This window comes from Schistocerca serialis, chromosome 12 (assembly GCF_023864345.2).
Source record: "Schistocerca serialis cubense isolate TAMUIC-IGC-003099 chromosome 12, iqSchSeri2.2, whole genome shotgun sequence".
Taxonomy (NCBI): domain Eukaryota; kingdom Metazoa; phylum Arthropoda; class Insecta; order Orthoptera; family Acrididae; genus Schistocerca; species Schistocerca serialis.
The window spans coordinates 13,260,628-13,285,826 of record NC_064649.1 but is presented as its reverse complement, the minus strand read 5'-3'; the positions used below and the strand labels follow the sequence as shown (position 1 = coordinate 13,285,826).

Sequence of the window (25,199 nt, the reverse complement as noted above, 5' to 3'; positions counted from 1 at the left end):
AAGGTGTGGATTGTATCTGTGTGAGAGATCAGTCGAAAAAAAATGTGAGCGCTAATTCGGCATATTTACACCTACGCAAGGCCACGCCTTCTGTACATCCGGTGTACACTGCTTGTGTAGAGAGCCGCAATGTGTAGTGGACCACCACCTACTGCAGAGACGCCTCTGCCCGGCACAGGCCGCTGACAGGCCAGGCTGCTGTGTGCACGCCGTATCTGATGGAGACTTCAAATATTGGTACAGGAGCCGCTCCAGTGCTGGCCAGCAGAACGTACTGCGCCGCCGTTTAATGCGAGAACTGGACGCCTAACGCAAGGCGACCGGCCTCACGGCTTTAGTGAACGCGTGCGCCCGTAAAGCGGATACCCTGAGACAATGTCACCTACATTTTTCTTCAAAAGTCAATTCCGCCGGTAGAACGCAGTCGTTTTCGCAAAAACAGACATAATGTCTGCAGGGATACCGCAGTCACTTTTTGTATAATTTTAATTATAATCCGTCTGGACTGCAAAATGTTTATTCACATGACCGGTTTCGGTTCCTCTAGAACCATCTTCAGATCTGAAATGACAATGATACTAATTTACTATTTCACAGGTGCAAGCATATTTCGTCCTATCTGATCAACATCAAATGTACCAGAACGTACCTGCAATTTCGGTTACAGGAGTAACCCGTCCACGCTCAGTTACCTTCACATGCTGCGTCACATTAAATTGGTTGGCAGAATGCACGTCATTTATATTAATTATAAAACTCTTACCGACAGGTGGCGTCTTGTACATTTGTTACATTACATATGCACATACTGTATTAAGTAGATTTTTCTAATTTGCTTTTCTCTCTAAAAATACTTACTTAAGATCAATACTTCTCAAGGTTGAAATCCGTACTTGTCAAAATTGAAATACATAATAGAATTATCGTTTTTGTACGATCGAAAACAAAGGGCGATTTCTATATCCATGGCGCTGGTGTAGACTTGTTTTCCTCCATGGTCTGATTCCGTGGTTCCCGCTATTTCCGTGTTGTGCCGCGAGCCGGTACACTTGATGTTGATCTGATAGGACGAAACAGGCTTGCATTTGTGAAATAGTAAATTAGTATCATTGTCATTTCAGATCTGAAGATGGTTCTGGAGGAACCGAAACCGGTAAGTGAATAAACATTTTGCAATCAAGACGGGTTATAATTAACATTATGCAGTCGTTTTCTACAATTTTTTTCGTCTATTTGCAAAGTTTAAATACAGTTTTCAGGCACACAAAACTGACCAAGGACACCTGACTTTATAATGTTTATTTGTTTGTCGGTAATAACAGCTTCAGATAATAAGCGATTATAAAACACCTAAAATAGGTACCAGTAAACAGAAATAATTTTTTTTTAATATCTAGACCGCATATATTTTCTTTTTTTCTCCTTTAACAATTGGAACACGATAACTAGTTTCTGTTGCCAGAATGAGATTTTCACTCTGCAGTGGAGTGTGCGCTGATATGAAACTTCCTGGCAGATTATAACTGTGTGCCGGACCGAGACTCGAAGTCGGAAACTTTGCCTTTTGCGGGCAAGTGTTGTACCATCTGAGCTACCCAAGCAAGCCTCACACCCCGTCCTCACACCTTTACATCTGCCAGTACCTCGTCTCCTACCTTCCAAACTTCACAGAAGGTCTTCTGCGAATCTTACAGAACTAGCGCTCCTGGAAGAAAGGATATTGCGAGAGACATGGCTTAGCCACAGCCTGGGGGATGTTTCCAGAATGAGATTTTCACTCTGCAGCGGAGTGTGCGCTGATATGAAACTTCCTGTGTACCGGACCGAGACTATAATTGTTTGAGGAGAAAAAAAGAAAATATATCTGGTCTAAGCATTGCAGACTGCAGCAAGAATGGGGGGAAGTGATCGTCGTACACAAAGCTTCGCGCCGTAAGGTGGCTTCCGGAGTACAGATGCTGCTATGGTTAAGTATCCTTTCGCATCCACTTATCAGTGGATTGCAGCGTATTTATACACACATACACATATAAAGTCATCGAATACTCCGCAATACCGTATCGCTCGGCGCTCAACCAGTCGCTGCAGGTATACTGCAGAAATGTTGCTGTTGTTGTGGTCTTCAGTCCTGAGACTGGTTTGATGCAGCTCTCCATGCTACTTTATCCTGTGCAAGCTTCTTCATCTCCCAGTACCTACTGCAACCTACATCCTTCTGAAACATACAGTAAAGCTGCAGAAATACTGAGCCATTATTGCGGACGTGTTGCCGGCACAGGATTTTGTGCACGAAGTGACCTCTCGATTACGTCCCGTTACGTTCGATGGGCTTCATGTCGGGCCATCTGGGAAGCCAAATCATTCGCTCTAACTGTCCAGAATGTCCTTCAAACCCATTGTGATTTGGTGACATGGCAACTGTCATGCTTAAAAATTCTATCGTTGTTTGGGAACATGAAGTCCGTGAAAGGCTGCAAATGGACTCCAAGTAGCCGAACATGAACATTTACAGTCATTGATCGGTTCAGTTGGGCCAGAGGGCCCAGTCCATTCCATCCAAACACAGCTCGCACCATTATGGGGCCACGATCAGTTTGCACAGTGCCTTGTTGATAAATTGGGTTCAAAATGGTTCAAATGGCTCTAAGCACTATGGGGCTTTATATCTGGGGTAATCATTCCCCTAGACTTAGAACTACATAAACCTGACTAACCTAAGGACATCACACACATCCATGCCCGAGGCAGGATTCGAACCTGCGACCGCAGCAGCAGCAGCGCGGTTCCGGACTGAAGCGCCTAGAACCGCTCGGCCACAACGGCCGGCGATAAATTGGGTCCACGGCTTCGTGGGGCCTACACCACATTCGAAATCGGGACTCATCATCCCAGGAAACGGTTTTCCAGTCGTCTAAGGGTGAAACCGATACGGTAACGACCCCAGGAAAGACGCTGTAGGTGATGTCGCACCGTTAACAAAGGCTCTTGCGTCTGTCGCCTGTCGCCGTAGCCAATTAACTCCGGACTTGGCCGCACTTTCCTACAGGGTACGTTCGTCGTACCTCCCACATTGATTTGTGCCGTCATATCTCGCAATGTTGCTTGTCTGTTAGCACTGACAACTCTACGCAAAAGTCGCCACTCGGTCGTTAAGCGAAGCCTGTCTGGCGCTACATTGACCAAGGTGAGAGGTAATGCCTGAAATCTGGTACTCTCGGCACAGTCTCGACACTGTGGATCTCGGAGTACTGACTTCCCTAACGCTTTCCGAAATGGTATGTCGCAGGCTTCTGGCTCCAACTACCATTCCGCGTTCAGTGTCTGTTAATTCCCGCCGTAGGGCCATAATCACATCGGAAACTTTTTCACATGAATCATACGAGTACAAATGACAGTCCCGCCAACGCACTCCCCTTATACAGGGTGCTCCATTGATGGTGACAGAGCCAAATATCTCACGAAATAAGCGTCAAACGAAAAAACTACAAAGAACGAAACTCGTCTAGCTTGAAGGGGGAAACCAGATGCTGCTATGGTTGGCCCCCTAGATGGCGCTGCCATAGGTCAAACTGATATCAATTGCGTTTATTCAAATAGCAACCCCCATTTTTATTACATATTCGTGTAGTACATAAAGAAATAGGAATGCTTTAGTTGGACCACTTTTTTAGCTCTGTTGTAGATGGCACTGTAATAGTCACAAACGTATAAGTACGTAGTATCACGTAACATTCCGCCAGTGCGGACGGTATTTGCTTCGTGTTAAAATGGACCGTTTACCAACTGCGGAAAAGGTCGATATCGTGTTGATGTATGGCTATTGTGTTCAAAATGCCCAACGGGCGTGTGCTATGTATGCTGCTCGGTATCCTGGACGACATCATCCAAGAGTCCGGACCGTTCGCCAGATAGTTACGCTATTTCAGGAAACAGGAAGTGTGCAGCCACGTGTGAAACGTCAACCACGACCTGCAACAAATGATGATGCCCAAGTAGGTGTTTTACCTGCTGTCGCGGTTAATCCGCACATCAGTAGCAGACAAATTGCGCGAGAATCGGGAATCTCAAAAACGTCGGTGTGAATGCTACATCAACATCGATTGCACCCGTACCATATTTCTATGCACCAGGAATTGCATGGCTCGACTTTGAACGTCGTGTGCAGTTCTGCCACTGGGCACAAGAGAAATTACGGGACGATGACAGATTTTTTGCACACGTTCTATTTAGCGACGAAGCGTCATTCACCAACAGCGGTAACGTAAACCGGCCTAATATGCACTATTGGTCAACGGTAAGTCCACGATGGCTGCGAGAAATGGAACATGACCGACCTTGGCGGGTTAATGTATGATGCGGCATTATGTGAGGAACAATAATTGGCCCCCAGTTTATCGATGGCAAAATGGTGCAATGTATGCTGATTTCCTACATAATGGTCTACCGATGTTACTACGTTTCACTGCATGATAGAATAGCGATGTACTTCCAACATGATGGATGTCCGGCACATAGCTCGCGGTATTGAATAGCATATTTCATGACAGTGGATTGGGCGTCGAAGCACCATACCATGACCCGCACGTTCACCGGATCTGACGTCCCCGGATTTCTTTCTGTGGGGAAAGTTGAAAGATATTTGCTATCGTGATCCACCGACAACGCCTGACAACATGCGCCAGCGCATTGTCAATCCATGTGCGAACATTACGTAAGGCGAACCACTCGCTGTTGAGAGGAATGTCGTTACACGTATTGCCAAATGCATTGAGGTTGATGGACATCATTTTGAGCATTTATTGCATTAATGTGGTATTTACAGGTAATCACGCTGCAACAGCATGCGTTCTCAGAAATGATAAGTTAAACAAAGGTACATGTATCACGTTGGAACAACCGAAATAAAATGTTCAAACGTACCTACGTTCTGTATTTTAATTTAAAAAACGTACCTGTTACCAACTGTCGTCTAAAATTGTGCGCCATATGTTTCTGAGAGCCGGCCGTGGTGGCCGAGGGGTTCTAGGCGCTACAGTCTGTGAATGTGAAATCTTATGGGACTTAACTGCTAAGGTCATCAGTCCCTAAGCCTACACACTACTTAACCTAAATTATCCTAAGGACAAACACACACACACACACATGCCCGAGGCAGGACTCGAACCTCCGCCGCGACCAGCCGCACAGTGCATGACTGCAGGCGCTGCAGTCTGGAACCGTGAGACCGCTCCGGTCGCAGGTTCGAATCCTGCCTCGGGCATGGATGTGTGTGACGTTCTTAGGTTAGTTAGGTTTAAGTAGTTCGAAGTTCTAGGGGACTGATGACCTGAGAAGTTCCATAGTGCTCAGAGCCATTTTAACCATTTGTTTGTGACTATTACAGCGTCATCTACAACAAAGCGAAAAAAGTGGTCCAACTAAAACATTCATATTTCTTTACGTACTACGCGAATATGTAATAAAAAATGGGGGTTCCTGTTTTAAAAAACGCTGTTGATATCCGTTTGACCTGTGGTAGCGCCATCTAACGGACCAACCATAGCGCCATCTGGTTTCCCCCTTCAAGCTAGACAAGTTTCGCTGTTTGTAGTTTTTTCGTTTGACGCTATTTCGTGAGATATTTGGCCCAGTCACGATCAACGAACCACCCTGTATACCTTGTATACGGGACACTACCGCCTTCTGTATATGTGCATGTCGCTATCCGGTAACTTCCGTCTCCTTAGTGTACACGTAAGTAGATATAGATCAGCTCGGACGACGTCACTGGTGCAGCAGGTCTCCTGTTGCAGACGCGGGGGCGGCGTTGCTTCTAGAAGACGCAGCCCACGATGTGGTGTGAGGGGAGAGGGAAGGGGGCCTGCAGAAGCGGTGCGGCCGGTCTCCCCCCCTCCCCCCCACCATTCCCCGCTTCCCGTCACCCCTGACCAGTGATCCAGTCTGTGTGTGGCGGCCGCTGCGTGTGCTTTGTGCGTTCCGTGCGTCGAGTGCGTAGCGAGGCGAGGCGGCGAGTAGTGAACGCGGGGCAGACACCTGTTGATGCGCGGCTGTGATTGGTCGGCGGCAGGAGGCGTTCGCTAGACAGGTAAGGCGGCCACGCGCGTCTGGTGTCTAAAGATACCGAGAACGCTGCGCGTGTAAGCACCCCAGCGTCAAGTAGCGGGCGTAGCCATGTGTGTATAGGGCTCCACACAACAGGTTTGTTTACATCTCTCCGGAGCAGGCAGAGGACACGACCTTAACGCACTTTGTCTGGTACCTAGCCCAAACAACTCTAAGCATCTGCATACACAAACGCACTCCACAGGCCCTTACACGGTGCACGGCGGAGGGTACCTTGTACTACGGCAAGTCATTCCCTTTCCTAATCCAGTCACAAAAGTAGGAAAGAAAAACGAGTATCTGTATTGGGGGTGTCCAACTCGGCAGTAAAAAAGAAATCCATAAAATTCCGCTTATGTAAAGTTATGAATGTAATTGTTCTTCTTCTTCCGTATCCGGATGCACCAATTATATCTTTCCTTCCCAGTAATTAGCAACGTAGTTTGCTTTGTCATTGACTTTCAAAATATCATCTTTAGTGCATGTTATAGACATATCTGGGCAAATCAGTAGGTGGTCCAAGTCCTGTATTGCTCCGCATTCACACCTATCGCTATCACTGTAACCCCATTTAAATAGGTTTGATTTGCACCCAGTTACTCCAGTGCGCAGCCGGTTTAATGACTTCCAAGTTGTAAAAGGTAGTTGAAATCCTGCAGATCCCTCCTCAAGTAGTTCCATTGTGGAGTGTGGCACCATTTCTTCCCAAAGAGATAGCCGCCTTGCGACGGACTTGGTGGCGAACTCTTCAGTAGTTTCAATGAAACTCCTGCGGGATTTCAGCCGGACACGTTGTTTTCGGTGCTTATGCATCGGGTGTAGAGGATCATTCTTTTGTTTTGATCTTTCGATCTCGGCGGCTACTTGTCTGCGGATAGTGGGTGATGCTATGCCTATGATGGGATAAATGATGTCTGTGGGAGTTGGTTTGAGGCATCCTGTGGCAATACGTACAGTTTCGTTTACGATGACGTCAACTTGCTTAGTGTGAGCAGAGTTCCTCCGAACTGGCGCCGCGTATTCCGCTGCTGAGATACTCAGCGCCAGACCCGTGGTGCGCAAAACATGTGGTTGAGCGCCCCACGATGAACCTGTTAGCTTCTGCAGTATGTTGTTCCTGGCACAGACCTTTTTTTTTAGTCTTGTGACAGTGCTGCTTAAAAGTAAGTGCTCTGTCCAATGTTACTCCCAGGTATTTTGGGCTGTTTGCATGTTTCAGCTCTTCCCCTTGCCACATGACTCGGAATTTCCGTTTGGTTTGTTTGTTCCTAAGATGGAAGGCGGATACTTGAGATTTACTAGGGTTTGGTTTGAGATTATTGCCGTCGTAATAGGTAGCAAGTTCTGTTAAGGCTCCTGTGAGATTCTCCTCCACTTGTTCACAGGTTTCATCCTGTGTGGCCACTGCTGCATCATCAGCATACATGAACATTCGTGTCTGGTGGCTGATGGGAAGATCATTGGTATAGATGTTAAATAATATTGGAGCCCTGTGCAAGTCCATTTTTCTGTGTCCTCAATCGGCTGTTTTTAGATTGTAAGGTTACATAATAGCGTCTGTTCTGTAGCATGCATTGCACAAACCTAGAAAGGGTGTAGACCTTAGTGACATTATACACTTTCTGGGTAAGCAACTTACGGTTAACTGTGTCATATGCAGCACTGAGATGCAGGAATGCGACCCCAGTTACTTCTCCCCTCTGATAGCCGTCTTCGATGTACTGTGTGAGATTAAGGATTTGTCCACAGCATGATTTTCCTGGTCGAAATCCAGCTTGTTCGTTAATGAGGGCTTTGTCCACGAAATCAGCTATGCGTTTGAGGATCATTCGCTCCAACACTTTAAATAAATGAAAAAGCAGTGAGACAGGCCGGAAATTTTTAGCTTCAGCTGGGTCTCTCCCTGGTTTTAGTAACGCAATATCCCGAGCTTTCCTCCACAGTTTAGGAATTTGCATTGTTGTAATACAGTTATTCATTAGCTCTAGGATCGATGCTTGTACTCCCGGTCCAAAATGTTTAATTTGCTCAGATCTCAGATCGTCGAGGCCAGCGGCCTTATTGTTTTTCAAATCGTTGATGGCATCTTGTAGCTCCTGAATGAAGAACGGGCGAGCTAGGAAGCTAATCTCCTCGTTCAATTTTCTTTTAATTTTGCCATTCCTGATCTTCCTTTTAGTTTTTCCGTTCATGAGTAGTTGGCGAGCTATCTGATCAGGTGTAACTTCACTGTAACTTGGTTGTGGTTCTGTTGGGTCGTTGCTGAGACTTTTGAGCAGTTTCCATGCCTTCCTACTGCTGTGCTTCATGTCCGTCTCTTGTAGGAGGTTGCACCACTTTTCCTTTCTCGCTTCAGAGATACCAGACATCAGTACCTCACCTGCCTGGATCGTTTCCTCTGAGAAGGGGTCCTTATTGTACAGTTCTTCATACTTTTTCGGAGCTTCCTTGCTGCTACCATTGAGTCCAGCGATATACTGGGTGCGGCACCCTCTAGGTATGCGCCGTCGAGAGATTTTCTTGACAAGGTCAATAAAAGTTTCATATAATTGTATCTCTGGTTTAATTTCCACGATCTCCTTATCAAGGTCCTGTGTGAAAAGTTCCCAATGAGTTTTTTTGCAGTTGAAGCGTCTCTTGAAGGGCATTACATCTGATTTGATTACTGCAGTAATGCAGCAAGTTATTGCTCTGTGTTGCGATCTTGGAATTGGGTCCTCGATTTGCTTTACTGTTTGCAGGGATACCTTTTGGGAGACAAAGATGTTATCTGGATTATATCCTCGTTTCCATCTTCCGCTGTTAAATGATGCAGGCAACTTTGGGTCATGTATCAATTTCAGTTTAGCCTGGTCTGCCCAGATCTCCAGCATTTCGCCATCGTCATTTGTCTCTTTATAACCCCATGCGAGACCGTGACAGTTAAAATCTCCTAGTACAACTTTAATGTTTTTTGAATGGAAATTTCCAGGCTCCGTAAATTTGAACCTCGCACTGGGTGGTATGTACACGGATGTTACAGTACATGAATGTAGCTCAATAGTTAAAATTTCTATATTTTCTTCGCAGGTCAGAGCACAGGAGCATACGTCTAAGTTCGGTTTCACAAATATAGCACTTCCGTACCTTTCGTGTGGTCTCTCAAGAACTAATTTCATGCCCTGTATTTTTGGTCTATGGCTAGTTGGTGCTCTGTGTGTTTCTTGTATCACTAAAACATCACAGTTGTTTCGTTTGCACATGTCAGATAATAAAATTTCTTTATTTACAGATAAGCCTTCAATATTGCAGGAATTTGTCACTAGTGATGGTCTTGATAAAGGCCTTTTTTTAGTCTCTTCGGAGAGTTGTTTTGTCATCTTTGGTTTTGGTGCTCCGGTGTTTGCAGGATTGGCCGACTAGGTCGTTTCCAGGGGCGCCCGATTGCTTGTTGTTCGAGTGGTGAACGCAATCTTCGTGGAGGCTCCTGCAGTGTAATGAAATCTCATGTATAAAATGGCAGATAATTTTAAACCGAGGGCAGCCCCAGCTAACATACGTACATATAGTTTACAGAACTTTCAAGCAATAAAATCCAGGTTTTGAAATGGGTGTAACATTTGAACATAAAGTTGACTGGTTTCGCAGTAGTTTTAGTTGCAGCGTCTGGTGTCTGCATTTTAACATCTGGATTTCACTGCTTCAGAGTTCTGTAAAGTATGCATCTCTGAATTCTATCAACGGTGTTTCGCGAAAAGAATGATGCCTTTCCTCCAGGGATCCTCATTTGAATTCACTGGGCATCTGCGTCATACTTGCCAGTTAACCTACCGGTAACAAATCCAGCGGCTCGCGCGCGCCTCTCAACTGTTTCGATGTCTTCCTTTGATCCGATCTGGTGCGGATCCCAAACACTCCAACAGTACTCAACAATGGGTCGCACTAATGTTCCAGCAGTGGTCTCCGCCACACTTTCATAGACTTCTCCCAATAAACAGAAGTGGACCATTCGCCTTCCCCACTACAATCCTTAGATGTTCGTTTCATTTCGTATCTCTTTGCCTAGATATTTAATCGACGTGACAGAGTGAATCAGGACGTTACTAATATGTATTCGAACGGTACAGAATATTTTTCCTACTCCTCTTCGTTAGCTTACATTTCGACAAATTCAGTGCACTCTGCCATTCATCAAACCAAATAGAAACGCTGCAGAAATCATCTTATACCTTTGACCTGAAACTTGCCATGGGCAGACAAGAAGCGACTATCATTTGCTTCTCAGATTTCAGCAAAGCATTTGAAACTGTCGACTTCGACATCTTACTAGTCTAACTTAGCGGTCTAAATTTCTCACCAAGTGCAGTGCAATGGTTTCGCTCATACATGACGTCTTGTCAGCAACGCGTCCTGTCTGGGAATATAAAATCACAATGGCGGCAGGTTGTGTCAGGCATTCCCCAAGGCTCAGTATTGGGTTCTATATTCTTCTCTCTGTATGTCAATGATGTGTCATCGGTTCTGACCTATTGCAAATATCATATGTATGCTGATGACCTTCAGTTGTATCTAAGTGTGAAACCAAAGAATCTCAAGAAAGCTATTGAAAATTTCAATATTAACCTCGATGCACTGTCAATATTGGCACAGGACATAGGTCTAAAACTAAACCCATCTAAAACCCAAGCGGTACTTGTTGGTCACTCTAAGCTCATTAGCCCAAAACATCGGGAATCGATACCATCTCTTATCCTAAATGGAACAAAATATATTAACTTCTCTCCCCCAGCAAAGAGTTTGAGAGTAATAATAGATGAAAATCTAAATTGGACAGAGCACGTAACTGCAGTGTGCAAAAAAGCATCAGCATCCCTTCATGTCCTACAAAAATATAAAAAACTCTTCCCTTTCGATCTGAAAAAGAAATTAGTACAAACGCTTATACTCCCAATCATTGACTACAGCGATATTATCCTACAAGGACTCTCTCAGGAAAATTCGTGACGTCTGGAACTGGTCATGAATGCCTGCGTCCGATATATCTGTGACGTTCGACTTTTTGATCACATTTCACCAGCATGTGCAAAATTGTCCTGGCTGTGTGCAGACAAACGCAGAGATTTCCGTACACTCTGTCTCATCTACTGCCTTATAAATGTACACTGTCCCTCATATCTCTCCCCGTCCCTAACGCTCATGTCGGAACAACATGACAGAAGCACACGTTCCCATTATAATAAAATCTCTGTTCCACTGCATCCCTCAGTCGCCTTCTCCAAGTCCTTTACAGCAGCGGGAACCCGACTCTGGAATAACCTCCCTCGTTATATTAGGGAACTTAAAAACGAGTCCGGCTTCCAAAAACAGTCAATGACGTATCTACTTAGGCATCAGTAATGCCTTCCTGTGTACATGAATGCACTTCACCTCATTACTTCCCTCTTTCCCCCTCCTTAAATCTCCCTTCCCCAAAACTCGCTATACTAGTAAACATCTACTTTACACACCAAGATATTAATGTACATCTGCACAAATCTTCGTTACTATTGCCAATTTTTCGCATGTTTATCATTATTATTTGATTTTTTTTACTATTATTATTATTGCTTTTATCATAATCTGTATGTATAGCACCTGTTGTAAAAATACTCCCGCATTTACTTTATTAGGTTTTAGTCACTACTCTTTATTCATATTGTCACTAGAGTAATCTAATTTTCTCAGTTAAACTATTGTCATGAAGTAACTCTCATGTGTGAAATGCTGCATGTGTGGAACACTGGTCCGATGTAAGAGAGGGCCTGATGGCTCTAATCTGATCAGGTTAAATAAATAAATACAATCACTCAGAGACACTTTCCCGCATACTACAGCGCGGGGACGGAGGTTATCGCTGAAACAACAAATTTCGGTTCGTTTCGAAATCAGTTTAACCTGATCGTTAAAACCGCTCAGAATAACCGGTAAATGAAATAACCGATTTTCAGTATTTTATTCCTATTAGTTCCTGTAATAAACGCAGAAGCCGAAGAATGATGGAAAAATTTTGAATACCTGCGTTTCAAGATACACAGAAACAAAATATTGAATTAAATAGACAAATAAAAGAAAACTTAGTCTGTCTCCGTTTGCCGCTTTTCTCGAAAGTGATGAGCGATTGAATGCTACAGCAAATCACCATTATTCTTCTACTGATTCTAATTCTTCGAAAATGTGCTCCAAAGTGATGTAATCTGTTTGGACATTATCAGAAGCCAGTTTTGAAGAGCGAAAACTGGGGTTGAGAACTCCGTTTTTCGTATTAATTTGTCCGTTCTCAAGGGCTGCAAGCAGATAAAGATGCCTACTATGCAGACACGGGCGGCAGATCACATATCTTCTGCTTTTATCGTAGACGCTCAATGAAACGTTAAGTTTTATGTTTTCTCCTCAAGAGAGATCGCAAGTTTGTTGTGGAATCTTCCGTTTTTTGTGCTCTCATAGGAACATTTTTCCGCTGCTTTCCTTCTTTTCCCTGGTGCAGCAGGAGATGTAACTCATATGAAAAGAAATGTATTCCTCAGTAAAATTAAGACAGTTTACTTATGTGAAATTAAAATAACGCAAACCTAATTTTACGAGACAGACCGGAGTTTACGTGCTTCGGTACGACAAAGTGACGTTCCAAGATGATAACGGAGACACTTTACGGCGTATTTCTCCGTGCTGCGTCATCTTATCAACTACATTTCCGCTTCACACCGGATTTTACGTGAACAAGTAGGGTGACTTTGAACGTCTGTGTCACGGATAAAGATATAAAGAAAATTGCCAAGGTTGCTCGAGATCTGGATCTTAGGAATACTTCGTAAAAATGACTGTCATTTGCTGTGCGCAGCCGTCTCGAAATACGCGGGTGGGTTTTGGTCCGCTGGTAATGACGAAAATACAGTAAAAATAAACCTTTTGGAGGTTTTCCGAGGAACTGCCCATGAACTTGTGATGACTTCATAATTCGCATCTAGCCCTAGCAGGAGGAAGTATGGAACATTCATTGTTCTAGCACGCACTGTAGGACAGTGACACTAAGATGATGGTTCTGTTGAGTACACAAATAGTCCTAGGCCAAGGGCTGTCCTAAACATCTGGCCCCACCATTTTGTCAATAACTGAACCCGAGGTATGAACAGCGGAAAATCCCGTTTTTATGCGCGGCATTTTGGAATATACTACGAACGCATGGTGTGGCGCGCATACGGAGAGTATGAGTGCAGTATCAACGACCGCAGTGCGCCTGGGTGCAACAAGTTGTGGGGGATATGAAGCGAAATGTTGTCATAGATTTAATTATAAGTAAAGTGCATGACATAATTCTGATGACTGACAGGATACTGGGAAAATGCAAAAAAATGGTTCAAATGGCTCTGAGCATTATGGGACTCAACTTCTGAGTTCATCAGTCCGCTAGATCTTAGAACTACTTGAACCTAACTAACCTAAGGACATCACACACATCGTTCGTTGCATCTCCTCGGGGTGGACGTCGTGAGACATCCGTTTAAGTTCGTTGTTCATCGATTAACTCAGATTTTTTTATTACAGAGGGCAGCTAACCCTCTGACCGAACACGCTGAACTACCGTGGCGGCAACCACTCCGGCCGGCGGCAAAATGCAGTGAAAGAATTCGTTATCATTGTCGTTTCAATTGAACTGTGCGTACAAAGTTTTTAAGGAGACCTGGTTTTAAAGAAAGTACTCTCTTGTGCTGTCCTAAGAGCGTTACTACTGCTCTCTTTGTGGGGTGATAAGATTCGGTGGCTGTACGTGGTAAAAGACCGTGACTGTTCGAGTTTTGTCTTCCAGGTTTAGTCGTTTCCCGGTGTTCAAACAATACGTTGCCAAAATGTCTGTCCGTTGAAAGCAGGACGCATTCGTGGAATCGTTTTGCTGCGAAGAAATCAGAAGCAACAAAACGTACTGATGTAATAAACCACGTATTTGCTACTGAGTACGGTGTATTAACTGAAGATATTGCTGGTGGGGAAGAATCGAAAACAATTTTGAAAAAGTTGCAAAACTATCCACGAAGCAGCCGATTTTCGCCGAGAACATCTGAAGCCGACAGTAGCTTGTTCGAGCAGAAGTGTAGGAGAGGTATTGTTGAATGTGTGCACCTGTTGTTCGCTGTGTAGGGTATGCCGAGGGAGATAGATTTAGGAAATGTGACAGTTATTATTAAGGCAGTAAAATAACTAAAATAACTGACGTTGGACATAGTATACAGGATGTAATGAAGACTGACAATACCAATCAACGCGTTTCTCAAGAAGTGGTATTTACACTACTGGCCATTAGAATTGCTACAACATGAAACTGACGTGCTACAGACGCGAAAATAACCAACAGGATGAAGATGCTGTGATATGCAAACGATTAGCTTTTCAGAGCATTCACACAAGGTTGGCGCCGGTGGCGACACCTACAACGTGCTGACTTGAGGAAAGTTGCCAACGGATTTCTCATACACAAACAGCAGTTGACCGGCGTTCCCTGGTGAACCGTTGTTGTGATGCCTCGTGTAAGGAGGACAAATGACTACCATCACGTTTTCGACTTTGATAAAGGTCGGATTGTAGCCTATCGCGATTGCGGTTTATCGTATCGCGACATTGCTGCTCGCGTTGGTCGAGATCCATTGACTGTTAGAAGAATATTGAATCGGTGGGTTCAGGAGGGTAATACGGAACGCCGTGCTGGATCCCAACGGCCTCGTATCACTAGCAGTCGAGATGACAGGCATCTTATCCGCATGGCTGTAACGGATCGTGCAGCCACGTCTCGATCCCTGAGTCAACAGATGGGGACGTTTGCAAGACAACAACCATCTGCACGACGTTTGCAGCAGCATGGACTATGAGCTCGGAGATTATGGTTGCGGTTACCCTTGACGCTGCATCACGGACAGGAGCGCCTATGATGGTGTACTCAACGACGAACCTGGGTGCACGAATGGCAAAACGTCATTTTTTTCGGATGAATCCATGCTCTGTATACAGCATCATGATGGTCGCATCCGTGTTTTGCGACATCGCGGTGAACGCACATTGGAAGCGTGTATTCGTCAACGCTATACTAGCGTATCACCCGGCGTGATGGTATGGGGTGCCATTGGTTACACGTCTCGGTCACCTCTTGTTCGCTTTGACGGCACTTTCAACAGTGGACGTTACATTTCAGAAGTGTTACAGCCCCTTGCTCTACCCTTCATTTGATCCTTTCGAAACCCTACATTTCAGCAGCATAATGCACGACCGCATATTGCAGGTCCTGTACGGGCCTTTCTGGACACAGAAAATGTTCAACTGCTGCCCTGGCCAGCACATTCTTCAGATGTCTCACCAATTGAAAACGTCTGGTCCATGGTGGCCGAGCAACTGGCTCGTCACAATACGCCAGTCACTACTCTTGATAACTGTGGTATCGTGTTGAAGCTGCATGGGCAGCTGTACCTGTACACGCCATCCAAGCTCTGTTTGACTCAATGCCCATTTGTATCAAGGCCGTTATTACGGCCAGAGGTGGTGGTTCTGGGTATTGATTTCTCAGGATCTATGCACCCAAATTGCTTGAAAATGTAATCACATGTCAGTTCTAGTATATTTGTCCAATGAATACCCGTTCATCATCTGCGTTTCTTCTTGGTGCAGCAGTTTTAATGGCCAGTAGTGTATTATCATTGAATATAAAGTTAACTGGTAAAAAGCCCTTTCTGGAGGTGTTTGTATGGCGTGTATCGTGGTACGCCAATGAAAAGTGTACAATAAAGAGTGCTACACAAGAATTCTGATGATCAAATGGAATGAATCATATAGCTAATTAAGAGGTACTGAATCGAATGGAACAAAAAAAGTTACTGGCGCAACTTGATTGAAAGAAGGAATCGTCAGTTTGCTAATGTTATCGAGGGCAGAGCACAAACACCTGTCCTATGAAGTCAAGATAGTGGTCTCAGGCTGACTGCTGGAAGGTGCTAGAATTCTACGATGACCTTCGATGGCCCATCTGCAACGTTCCTGGTGTCGGTAGTGGTGGGGTCGGTTCATCTCCTCCCTACCCCTGGCAGGTTTCAGCACCCGAAGGCGCCTCAGCGTGGACCCCAAGAGGCCCTGTTGCTGCCTTCAGGACTGAAGTTCTGTGCCAGCAGAACCTTGTGATGTGGTGTTGTCGGAAGTTCCTCCATCATACATGGCAGGCAGCGAACAGCATGAAGTTCATGGGATGAAGGCCATCATCTCAAGTACATCTGTGGCTAGTTCATAGGCTGTGCTGGAGCATCTAGGACATAGATTCACTACAGTATCATGATCATACAATAGAGTGCTATTACCGTGAATGGCATCAATTCCAGTTATGAACTCGTGATGAGAGCTGGAGAGCTGCGATATTTAAAGGGAGTTAGCATGAGGCTATGACACGGGGATCAGTTCGTAATGACCGCATGTGTCCTCCTTATTCTGCTGTATTCACTTACCAGACTGTTTGTTAACTGCTGCGTCAGTTCCTCACTATTTGCTCTTGTGGAGAAAATAAAGTTTATTGGAACAATTCGTATGAGCTAACGAATATGCTTGTTTTCTTTCCTTCATTTTTCTGTCACACTCTGCTTCCTGCTGAATGCACATCCTCACTGAACAGTGTTGTAATGTATCGATGACCTGCCCCACTGGTGACATGCTGGCTCGCTTCTCACTTCCACCTCTGTTGTAATATGGTTCAAATGGCACTTAACTTCTGAGGTCATCAGTCCCCTAGAACTACTTAAACCTATGTAACCTAAGGACATCACACACATCCATGCCCGAGGCAGGATTCGAAACTGCGACCGTAGCGGTCGCGCGGTTCCAGACTGTAGCGCCTAGAACCGCTCGGCCACTCGGGCCGGCTACTTCTGTTGTAGTATGACTCGATTTTACCTGATGCAATGTGAGTTTAATAAAATTATTCTGGTTTCCATCACTTACTATTCTGTGCTGTAATGATACAGTGGGCGCAGGGGGGGAGGGGGGAGGAGTAAAAATTGTAAAGGGAGCCCAAGGCTCGAGAACAGTAAGCAGGTTGAAATTTGTGTAGGCTGGAGTAGTTATGAAGAGATCAAGAACCCTGCACAAGATAAACTAGCGTGAAGAACTGCACCAAACCAGTCTTCAGACTGAAGACAACAACAACAGTAGGGGCACTGACATTGCCTTTATGGTCATATGTTGTGTAAGATGTTTTTGAGGTGTTGTACGGTACAAAGTGTCACTAATTATGACAGAGTAATAATGAATTACTCTGAAAAATGTCTTGGAAGCGAAATTGCAGTAGTCAAAATAGAAGAACAGCCAACTGGCGAAAGCGTCATAATTTAGATCCTTCTGCTGAATGGTAAAGAGGACATGTCAGTGTTCCTGCATTAGGGTTTCCAGTCAGTATTGTGCTGGAAGCCCATTTCAAATGGACCTGATTTAGTGGTTAATTGAAGTCTCTTCATCCAAGCAAGAGAAGACTGATTCCACTGGATCGAGATACCTGATAGCTCGTTGTGTCGTGCTGCCGATAGCATTGTGTCCTTTAAGTGTTGGAGTAGTTTTGGAAACAGCGTGCGTGGCGAATTTATCGTACATAGGGTAACATGTGTTAATGTATCGTGTGGTATATTAAAAAATAGTTGCGACACTGTTTCCTGTATTGGTCGTTAAGGGTGTCGATGCTCTGGCGACATATATGCGTGACTTGAATCAGTTTAACTATAACTTGTGCAAAAGACTTAGGTCTTGCAGTGTATTTCAAACATAGTTTAAAGAAATTGTCGCCACATATATCAAACTCTAAACAAAAAAATTTAAATCATGGCAATAATGTCCTGCACAGTAACGTCAGTGACAAAGCTTACCATTTTCGTTATTTTTTTATCGATAGGAATGGACTAAACTGTTTAGTAACGTGAAACATTCCAATTTATTACAATATTCCAGGCTATAATGCCGTGGTACAATAAACGCTTCGTCCCCATTTGCAGGGGACTCACAGAGGAATGGTTGCAGCTTCTATGACTGTCGGAGTAGCGATGTAGGGTGTGGATTGGACATTCACGGAAGTCGTAATCGCCTCTGACGATGTCCTCAGCAGATGGGAACGCAACTTTGGGTACTTCAAAGAAACTCATTCGATCACGGAATTATAGGCCGAAATCGATACAATTTTTTTAAAAAAACCGGATGTACATATGTATTTATGTATGTATCTCAGTATGTTCTACATCTCCTCCTAAACGACTTCACCGATTTCAACAAAACTTAGTACACATATCATTTACTGTCTGGAAAGAATTACTATGGAGGTAAAAACCACTCAGGGCAACGGCCTTGCCGCAGTGGCTACACCGGTTCCCGTCAGATCACCGAAGTTAAGCGCTGTCGGGTGTGGCCAGCACTAGGATGGGTGACCGTCCGGGCGGCCATGCGCTGTTGCCGTTTTCGTGATGGTAATTGCGGAGCTACTCGACCGAATAGTAGCGGCTCCGGTCGCAGAATACCATCATAACGACCGGGAGAGCAGTGTGCTGACCACACGCCCCTCCTATCCGCATCCTCATCTGAGGATGACACGGCCGTCGGATGGTCCCGATGGGCCATTTGTGACCTGAAGACGGAGTGTTTGCTTTAAAAACCACCCACCTATCAAAGTGGTAGAGATGGGAGTGAAAAAGCAGTGCATCCCACGACGCGAGAATACCCATACTTTGGTCATCCAGTATTTGATAACGAAAGCAGTTAGGGACTTGCAACAAACTTTAGATGCAGTTTCAAGCCTTTACAAAACTTTTTCTCACTGACAACCCCACAGAATGATGAAAGGAAAAAACTGAAACTGCCGCTTCATGCATCAGGTTTTAATTTATTATTTCTATACTACTAACTCTATTCACAACACATTTACCATACAGTAGGCACAATATCACTGGATGTACAGGCGAAATTATATCATTGTACAGCATATAGTTTAGGAGATAAGACGTCATAAACATTAAGCTGTGAGAAAATGAAACTACAGAGCGAAATTCGCTACACATACAGGTGAAATACGTGTACGAAAACGCGTGAAATATGTTAAATGTGTGTATGCGAGCCAAGCCACGGGTAAAAGGTTTATCCTAAGCCCCTGGAACGATTCCAATGAAATGTGGTACACATATTAATTACAATCTGGAAATAAATACTGTAGGGATAAGAACCATCAGCTGGATGAGGGTGATAACGTGAAGAGGAAAGGAAGGATGAGAAGATGAACTGACAGCGAGGGACAATGTGGAGACAGGCAAAAGTATGAGGCGGAGGAGGAGGAGAAGGAGATGGACAGAGATGGGGGATGGGGAAATGGACAGAATGAGTGGAGAGAAAGAGATGCGTAGAGAAAGGAAAGCGGAGGAGATGGACAGAGACAGTGGGAGGAAGACAGGCAGAGAGATGGGTGTGGAGGAGATCGACAGACAGAGAGGGAGGAGAAGATGTACAGAGGAAGGGAAGAATAGCAAATGAACAGACAGAGGGCAGAAAAGGAATCGGGTACAGAGGGGAAAGGGGAAGAGATGAAGAGAGAGGATGGCGGAGGAAATGCTCGGATGGGGGAGGAGGAGGTGATGGAATTAGAGGGGGGAGCAGCAGATGGACAGATAGGGCAGGAGCAGACGGGGAAGGGAGACATGGACAGAGTGAGGATCAGTAGGAGATAGAAAGAGTTTGACATGGACAGAGAGAGGGGGTAGTGGACATGGATACAGAGTGGAGTGAGGAGGAGATAGACTAATAGGAAGTCGGAATAAATAAACCCCCGGCCAAACTTGGTTTCTCAGGCAGTATCTTAATGATTGAAGCATTCCTAGCCATGAATGTTTTCATTTTAGAATCAGACACTTACAACTTTTTGGATTGCTATCCCAAAATACGGAACAATAGATAAAACGTTGCAATGACGAGTTAAATTATAATACTAAATCTCAACGAAAAATGTTTGTTGTATTCGTTAAGCAATAAATTCCAAATTAGTTTTCTTACTTCCAAAGTACCTCACAGTTTCTAGTTAATCCATGTGTTTGTCTCACGGAAAAAGTGTAGCAACCAGAAGGGGAGGAGGAAACAAAATGTAACTTGACAGGGTCTGTGATGTTATTTCGTTAAGTACAAAATCGAATCAAATTTACGAAGAACTTGGCGTTATGAGCCCACTTGTCAGTATGGAGCTGTACCCTCTCTGGCTCTTCAAGCATATACTGATTCGCTTGAGAACGGTGAAATGAAGGGCTTGTATTTCCTCCTGAGGCAAACTGGCCCACAAATGTTGTAACTGGCGCTTAATATCCGGTATACCGGCACCGGGACGGAATTGACTTCCGAGCTGGTCACACACATGTTTTACCAGAGGGAGATCTGGAGATCTTGTCGACGACGGGAGTGGCTCACCGTCACTCATTCAGTTCTTCAGAGACAGGTCCCATGAGTGGACGAATGTTGTCATCATCAGCAGCAGCAGGAGAAGCATCATCTTAAACTATTTCCAGCCCTAGGCTGGGTCTGCTTGGAACATAAGCAGCGCCATCTAATTCTATTTTCCCACCATGTTCTCACTGGTAGAGACCTCGCCTCTTTTTTCAACACCCTATCAGCCATCTAACTCCTGGTCATTTCCTTCGCCTCTCAATCTTCTTGCAAATCCTCTTGTTTTCCGTTCTCTTTAAGTGTCCACATCACCTTAGCTTCTATGTTTCTATCCTGCTCTGCAAAGGTTTATGTTTCACTATTTCCCTTTCATTCTTCATCCTATCTCTCCTTGTTACTCTTATCCTACTTCTGAGGAACTTCATTTCACATGCCTGTAATGTACCAACGTCTGTTTGAATCATTACCCATATTTGAGAATAATAGATCAATACTGGATTGTAGTAACTTCCACATATTACATCTTCGCTTTTTTATGGGTTGCCTTGCTCCGGACGAGGACTGCAACACTGCGCAGGAATGTTTCTACCTGTCTGCCACATTCACTGAGCTCTTTCTCATTTCTTTCATTTTCGTCTGTCACTGTGCTCAAGTACCTGAGACTCTCCACCTACTTAAACTCTTCACCTCCAGTCCTTATTACGCTAGTTGGTCTATCTTTCTTTCTACTTGTAACGAGAATCTCACACTTTTTTACATTAAATTTCATTCCATACCCACTCACAGTTTCTTCCCAAGCATCCAGCTGTTCCTGAATCTCCTCTTCCCTGTTTGCCTAGATCATCAAGTCGTCTGCAAACACCGTTACTTTCATCTTCTACAGTTTCTTTCTGCCACATTAGTCATTATCTCATCCAAGGCCACAATGAAGAGGTGTGGCGACAATGAACTGCCCTGTTACAAAACACCTGTTTTGTGAAACCAGTCCATTCTTTCATTTCCCACTTTCACCCAACTCAGACTTCCACAGTCATCGCCTCCATTCTACTTGTTGACTATTTTTCATTCTCTTATTTCCTAAGGCTCCCCAGACCTTTTCTCTACAGACTCAATCAGATGTCTTTTCTATGCCGAGAAACGCCATCACGAGGTCTGCCCCAAATTTATTGTGGTGCTCCTGGAGCTGCCTCGCTGCAAATACGAGGTCAACAGTTGACCTCCCACGTCTGATGCCGTGCTGTTCCTCTCTCAATTTGTCCTCGACCCCTGATCGGATTCTGCTTTCCAGGATCTTTTCATATACCTTGGCAGAGTGTGGTATTAATGTGACTCCTCTGCTGTTGAGAAGTACTACCACGATACGGTAGCATGAGAGGTAACATGAGGATAGAGAATATCCGTGTGTACTGTTGGGCTGGCAGAATTCTCTCAGTCACTAAACGCCATGACGTGCAGCCATACCCGATGGCCCCCGATACCATTCCGCTGGGAGTAACACTGCCGTGGGTCTCCAAAGCATTGGAAGGAATGGGCTTATCCCCAGATCGCCGCTGTGCTGGCCAACGTCGGCCATGTGAGGCAGTGCAGAGCCGCGATTCATCGTACGACGCCACTCGTCAACAGGCCATGCAGTCTTTTGTGTTAACGGCAGCCTACCCAGCGGACGGTAATTCCCTCGTCCGTCAGCTTCAAGTCTTCGACCAATGGTCGAGGCTGATACTTAACTCCAGAACTCTGTGGGGAGTCCGTTACTTGTTCTTGGATGGCAGATGTTATAGATGTAAAACTACCGTACACTACGGTAGAATGAATAAGCGTAGAATACGGTAGTTATCCCATTAGCCTTGGTCAGTTAAGATCGGAAATGCTTTACCTGTATGTCTGACGTATTGCATACCTGTCGGGCATTACCTCATTTCGATCGCTTTGTTTGTGTATGCGATCAGTCTTACTAGATTCCCATACAAGCAGGAAGTGGTGAATCATCTAGAAACTGAGCTTGGATGTATAAAGGGCTGCGCAACCTGCAGAAAATTTTTGGTCTACGAAGTTATCCTCCTGTCCGTTGCTTAAAAACAAATATTATGTACAGCAAAATTGAAATTGTCAGAGTTTAACTCAGGTTTTATTCGAAAATTGTTGACTTGTAACGATAAACAGAGGGATGTTGTAGTAAAAATTTTAAAAGATATTACAGCTTTGCCATATAGCACTAGAAGCTGCAGTTTCCTTAAAAAATGCCGAAAGAAAACACACCAAACATCGCTTCAAAGCTTCGTCGAGCTTAGACACTGAAGAGCCAAAGAAACTCCTGCACCTGTCTAATATCGTGTAGGGTCCCTGCGAGCACGCGTAAGTGTCTCATCATGACCTGGCATGGACTCGACTAATATCTGAAGTAGTGCTCGAGAGGACACCACGAATCCCGCAGGGCTGTCCATAAATCCGTAAGGGAACGAGCGGATGGAGATCTCTTCTGAACAACACGTTGCAAGGCATAGCAGATATGCTCAACAGTGTTCATGTCTGGGGAGTTTGGTGATCAGCGGAAGTGTTTAAACTCAGAAGAGTGTTCCTGGAGCCACTCTGTAGCAGTTCTGGACGTGTCGCATTGTCCTATTGGAATTGCCCAAGTCCATCGGAATGCACAATGGACATGAATCGATGCAGTTGATCAGACAGAATGTTTATGTATGTGTCAGCTGTCACAGTCGTATCTAGACGTATCAGAGGTCCTATATCACTCCAAATGCGGACTCCCCACACCATTACAGAACCTCCACCAACTTGAGCAGTCCCCTGCTGACATGCAGGGTCCATCGATTCATGAGGTGTCTCCGTACCCGTACACGACCATCCGCTCGATACAATTTGAAGCGAGACTCGTCCGACCAGGCAACATGATGTTTCCAGCCACCAACAGTCCAATGTCGGTGCTGACGGGCTCAGGCGAGGCGTAAAGTTTTGTGTCGTGCAGTCATCAAGGTGCAGTCATCAAGGCTACACTAGAGGGCCTTCGGCTCCGAAAGCCCATATCGATGATGTCTCGTTGAATGGTTCGCACGCTGACACTTGTTGATGGCCCAGCATTGAAATCTGCAGCAATTTGCGGAAGGGTTGCACTTCTGTCACGTTGAACGATTCTCTTCAGTCGTCGTTGGTCCCGTTCTTGCAGGATCTTTTTCCGGCCGCAGCGATGTCGGGGATCTGATGTTTTACGGATTCCTGATATTCTCGGTACACTCGTGAAATGCTCGTACGGGAAAATCCTCACTTCATAGCTGCCTCGGAGGTGCTGTGTCCCATCGCTCGTGGGCCGTCTATAACACCACGTTCAAACTCACTTAAATCTTGATAACCTGGCGTTGCAGCAACAGTAACCGATCTAGCAACTGCGCCAGACACTTGTTGTCTTATAAAGGTGTTGCCGACCGCAACGCCGTATTCTGCCTGTATACATATCTCTGTACTTGAATACGCATGACTATACTAGTTTCTTTGGCACTACAGAGTATAAAACATGTTTCTCTTATTTATTAACAACTTGCACACTTATGAATGATAATGGGAAACACTTGCCTTTGACCTTGATGAAGGACGTTCTATTGACTACGAAATAAAATCCATAGCTATATAGATTTTTTGCGTTTGCGGATCTAAACTGCATCTGCATCAAAAGTAATTTCTTTGGTTACATAAAAGTTAGTAGTTATACGATCAAGTAATTTTTATTACTCATAAAATGGAATTTATATTTTGTAATGCTGTAAAATATACAATGGACTAACGCTTAACCATGTGCAGTTCTAATTACGTGCAAAACCAACAAACACAAAAACAAAGTGATCCCGTCGGTTCCCTGTTTCTGTGACACATTCATTTATGTTTGTTTCCCTGACAGTGCTACCAATAGTGCCGGTAATCTTACCTTTTACTACGTCATTTATGTACTGTACCAAAACTACGGAAGCACAGCTTTTGTATTGTGGTACAGCGCAGCTCTAACAGGCGCAGATGAGAAGGGGTTTAGAACAGCAGTCCTACCTTCTGGTGGACCAGGACTGCGTGTGGTCGATGTAATGTAATAATACTGTACCAACAGTCGTTATATTGACATTGTTTTATTAGGCAAACGGTTTCAACGTTCCAATCACGGCATCTTCAGGCGTACAGAATAAAGTTGCAAGACAGCAGACGAACACGTAATGTCACCCACACTTTTACATAAATGAAACAAATGGTACATATTAACGTGCATAACTAAAAGAAACCAGTAATGAAGTAAAATGTTTAGGTAATAATGAAAGGTATACTATGAACATACAACATGGTTGCATACATAAAGCAAGAACATAAGTCACCTAACAGAAATAAGTATAAAAGAGTAGTGTCAAAGTAATTTAAAAATTAGTCCTACACATTCATTGTCTACAAATATGTGAGGGTATAAGCGAGAAGGATCTACATACGTATATCCATTTTTTATTGTGGATTCACATAAAGGTTTCAAAATACTTACGTATATAACACCTGACATGCTTCCCTTTACTTGCATCTGGTTCACATTTTTACACTTCCTTGCTCTGTTTCCATTCTGATGGTTTGTAGCACTTTGACTATTGGATTGAATTATTCGTATTATGTAGTACTGACTGCTTTGC

General features: G+C 44.5%; 1 protein-coding gene and 1 pseudogene across 1 annotated transcript in view; both read left to right on the top strand.

Moving 5' to 3' along the window:
- Positions 1–5,946: 5,946 nt before the first annotated feature.
- Positions 5,947–25,199, top strand: part of LOC126428126 (uncharacterized protein TP_0369-like) — a 235,149-nt gene continuing 215,896 nt past the window's right edge. The window contains exon 1 of the mRNA XM_050090030.1: positions 5,947–6,085. The gene's annotated coding sequence lies outside the window, so the exon portion shown is untranslated. The remainder of the gene's footprint in view (positions 6,086–25,199) is intronic.
- Positions 18,459–18,576, top strand: LOC126428476 (5S ribosomal RNA; annotated as a pseudogene).